Source organism: Cicer arietinum, chromosome 7, assembly GCF_000331145.2.
Source record: "Cicer arietinum cultivar CDC Frontier isolate Library 1 chromosome 7, Cicar.CDCFrontier_v2.0, whole genome shotgun sequence".
Taxonomy (NCBI): domain Eukaryota; kingdom Viridiplantae; phylum Streptophyta; class Magnoliopsida; order Fabales; family Fabaceae; genus Cicer; species Cicer arietinum.
The window spans coordinates 41,072,258-41,077,017 of NC_021166.2; positions in this window are offsets into that span (position 1 = coordinate 41,072,258).

Here is a 4,760-nt window from a genome sequence, read left to right on the forward strand (position 1 = left end):
ATCATCTTTGGATGGGTTCCATGTACCATTTGATGTTTATGTAGAAATGTTTTGGATTTGTAATTGGAGAAACTTTTCCGCTGTTTGTAAATTATAATGACTCAATTATTTATCCAAAAGCATTTCCTGATTTATTTCTTTGTTCGTCTTAATTACTTTTAGAAAAAAAAAATATACCCTCGCTTTGAAAAACGGGGTGTTACATTGTGGTATCAGAGCATAGGTTTAGTTTTCTTTGGGAGCTGTGGAACCTTGGTTATAGATTGTAGGTCGACCTATAAGTTAGGAGTTGTTATCTGATCATGTGTCGGTTTAGGTGACTTGAGTTGTCAAGTCCAATTTAATTGTGTGTTGTTAGTCGGACGTTAGTTTAGAATTATTTGAAGTAGTGTTAAAACTCTACTTGATGATGGTTCTTATAGGAAACCATGCCGCCCAGAAGGAATGACGCTCCGAGAGCCAACGCTAGGAATGACCAAATGGCGGAGGCTATGAACAACATGGCTGCTTCTGTCGCTGCACAGACCGCTGCCAAGACTCAACGGGATCTTGAAAAGAGGGGAAGAGAGATCCGTGCTGCAGAATCAAGAGGGTTGGAAGACTTCCGTCGTTACAATCCTCCTAAGTTCAAGGGGGATGAGGGTTCAGAGAAGGCGGATCAATGGATCCAAGAAGTGGAGAAAATCTTTGATATGATTAACTGCCAGGCTGGAGTGAAGGTCAGCTATGCCACGTATATGTTGCTAGGGGATGCTGAATACTGGTGGAGGAGTGCAAGGTTGTTGATGGGAGCAGCCCACGAGGAGGTGAACTGGGAATCGTTCAAAAGAAAGTTTTTAGACAAATACTTTCCGATGAGTACCAGGACTAAGTTGGGTGACGACTTTCTGAAACTTCACCAGGGGAGCCTGACTGTGGGCGAGTATGCTGCTAAATTTGAATCACTATCGAGGCATTTCAGGTTCTTCCGTGAAGAAATTGATGAACCGTTCATGTGTCATCGTTTCCAAGACGGATTGAAGTATGAGATTCAAGATTCCGTCTTACCTTTGGGAATTCAACGTTTCCAAGCGCTGGTAGAGAAATGTAGAGAAGTGGAAGATATGAAGAACAAGAGGGCTAGCCGAGTTGGGAATTTTAATTCGGGAGGCCCTAGTCGGGCGACTTATCAGAATAGGGGAAAACAAGTGGCTAAACCTTATAATCGCCCCCAGAATAACAACGGTGGACCGAGTCGCCCAGGGAACCAGAATTTCGGAAGGCAAATGGGGCAAGTGCTTCGATGTTTCCGATGTGGGGGAGAAGGACACTATGCTAGTGCTTGTACCACTAACATCCCCATCTGTCACAATTGTCGGAAGTCGGGGCACATGGCAAGGGATTGCACGGCTCCAAAGGTGGAACCAGTGGTGAATGTAGCTAGGGCTACCCGTCCTACTGCTAGAGGACGCATTTATTGTGTGAATGCTGAAGAGGGAAATCCATCTGGTAATCTGATTCAGCGTGATTGTGAGATTGCAGGTAACACTCTAACTGCACTCTTTGATTCGGGGGCAACCCATTCCTTCATTGCTATGGACTGTGTGAATCGCTTGAAGTTATCTGTGTCTGCTTTACCTTTTGATTTGGTTGTTTCCACGCCTGCTAAGACCTTAACCGTAAATTCAGCATGTTTACATTGTCGAATGACTATTCAGAATAGGGATTTCTTGGTTAATCTAATTTGTTTGCCGCTACAATCACTCGAGGTCATCCTCGGTATGGATTGGATGTCTTATCATTATGTGATTTTGGATTGTGCTCGTAAATTGGTTCTTTTCCCCGAACCAGGAGTTGTTAAGTATTTAGCTGCTAACAAACTCCGAGTGTCGCTAAGTGAAGGGACTCATGAGTTTTTGTCTCTAGCAAATGTAGAGGCAAAGATAAATGTGGAAATAGAAGATGTGATACTTGTCAACGAGTATCGGGATGTATTTCCAACGGAAATTCCAGGATTGCCACCGGTAAGAGAAGTGGAATTCTTCATTGATTTGCACCCAGGAACGGGACCCATTTCAATGGCACCTTATCGAATGTCGCCATTGGAATTAAATGAGCTCAAAGGCCAAATTGAAGACTTGTTGGAGAAGAAATTCATCAGACCGAGTGTATCACCATGGGGTGCTCCAGTTTTGCTAGTTAAGAAGAAGGACGGAAGCTCGCGCCTATGTGTGGATTATAGACAGCTTAACAAGGCAACTATTAAGAATCGTTATCCTTTGCCACGAATCGATGATTTGATGGATCAATTGAGAGGGGCCGCGATATTTTCGAAGATTGACTTGAAGTCGGGTTACCATCAGATCCGAGTAAGGGAAGGAGACATTCAGAAAACAGCTTTCAGAACCCGCTACGGACATTATGAATACCTGGTTATGCCGTTTGGAGTTACCAATGCACCGGCAATTTTCATGGACTACATGAACAGGATCTTTAATTCGTTCCTTGATAAATTCGTGGTGGTATTCATTGATGATATATTGATTTATTCAAGGACTGAAGAAGAGCATGGAGAACATTTGCGACAAGTTCTTGAGATTTTACGCGAGAAGCGATTGTATGCCAATCTGTCGAAGTGTGAATTTTGGCTAGAGAAAGTGAATTTCTTGGGGCATGTGATCACCAAGGAAGGAATCGCTGTAGATCCGGCTAAGATTGAGGCGGTTCTTGCTTGGAAACAGCCTCAGACTGTCACTGACATACGGAGTTTTGTAGGACTGGCAGGGTACTACAGGAGGTTTATCGAAGGTTTTGCTAAGATTGTGACTCCACTGACACAACTCACTAGAAAGGATCAACCGTTCGCATGGACAGAGAAGTGTGAGGAAAATTTCCAGTTACTAAAGAGAAAGTTGACGACCTCACCTGTATTGGTATTACCGCAATCAGAAGAACCCTATGAAGTTTATTGTGATGCATCTCACCAAGGGTTGGGATGTGTTCTGATGCAACACAAGAAAGCTGTGGCTTATGCCTCGAGACAATTGAAGATTCATGAGAGGAACTATCCTACCCATGATTTGGAGCTTGCCGCAGTTGTTTTCGCATTGAAGATCTGGAGGCATTATTTATATGGGTGCACGTTCACCGTGTTTAGTGACCATAAAAGCTTGAAATATTTGTTTGATCAGAAGGAGTTGAACATGCGCCAGAGACGGTGGATGGAGACTCTCAAGGATTTTGATTTCACACTGCAGTACCACCCTGGGAAGGCCAATGTAGTGGCTGATGCGTTGAGCAGAAGAAGTGTATCGGTGTCTTCAATAATTATGGCTAGACAACAAGAGTTATGGGAAGCTTTTAGAGACCTGCACTTGAATGTAGAGTTTGCACCGGGAATTTTGAAATTCGGAATGATTAAAATCTCGAGTGGACTACTTGAAGACATTGCAAATTCTCAAGATGACGTCTTAATACAAGAGAAGAGGAATCTAATAGTACAAGGGAAGACGACTGAGTTCAAGATTGGGGCAGATAATATTTTGCGATGTAATGGTAGGATTTGTGTACCAGAAATTACAGAGATGCGGAAAACGATTTTAGAAGAGGCTCATAAGAGTAAGCTGAGTATTCATCCTGGAGCAACAAAGATGTATCAGGATTTGAGGCAGAATTATTGGTGGCCAGGAATGAAGAAACATGTGGCGGAATATGTATCCACTTGTCTAACTTGTCAGAAAGCGAAGGTGGAACATCAGCGACCTGCTGGAATGTTGCAACCTTTAGATATACCTGAATGGAAGTGGGACAGCATTTCCATGGATTTTATAACCGGATTACCAAAGACAAGGAGGAAGAATGATTCTATATGGGTGATAGTGGACCGACTGACTAAATCTGCTCACTTTTTGCCGGTAAGGACCACCTATAAGGTAGATCAGCTAACGGAGATCTACGTTGCCGAAATTGTGAGGTTACACGGGGTACCATCAAGTATTGTATCAGACCGTGATCCGAAGTTCACTTCACATTTTTGGGGAGCATTACACGAAGCTTTGGGGACGAAGCTACGATTGAGTTCAGCTTACCATCCACAAACAGACGGGCAGACTGAAAGGACAAATCAGTCCTTGGAAGATCTGTTGAGAGCATGTGTACTAGATGATAGGGGAAGCTGGGATGATGTACTTCCGTTGATTGAATTCACTTACAACAATAGTTTCCACGCAAGTATTGGAATGGCACCATATGAGGCTTTATATGGGCGCAAGTGTCAAACGCCCTTGTGTTGGTATAAAGACGGTGAGAATATGATTGTCGGACCAGAGATGGTGCAACAGACCACAGCTAAAGTAAGGAAGATCAAGGAGAAAATGAAGACTTCACAAGATCGCCAGAAGAGTTACGCGGACAAGCGTCGCAGACTTTTGGAATTCGAACAGGGTGACCATGTATTTCTGAGAGTCACACCTACTACTGGAGTAGGTAGAGCCTTGAAATCGAAGAAGTTGACTCCGAAATTTATTGGACCATATCAGATTTCTGCACGAATTGGGCCGGTTGCTTATCGGATTGCATTACCTCCGATACTGTCCAATATCCATGACGTGTTTCATGTGTCGCAGTTGAGGAAATATCTCGCAGATCCATCTCACGTGATCGAACCAGACACTCATGTAATCGAACCAGACACAATCCAGCTAAAGGATAACCTGTCTTTCGAAGTACCACCTGTGAGAATTGATGACCGGAAGATTAAGCGATTGAGGACCAAGGATGTT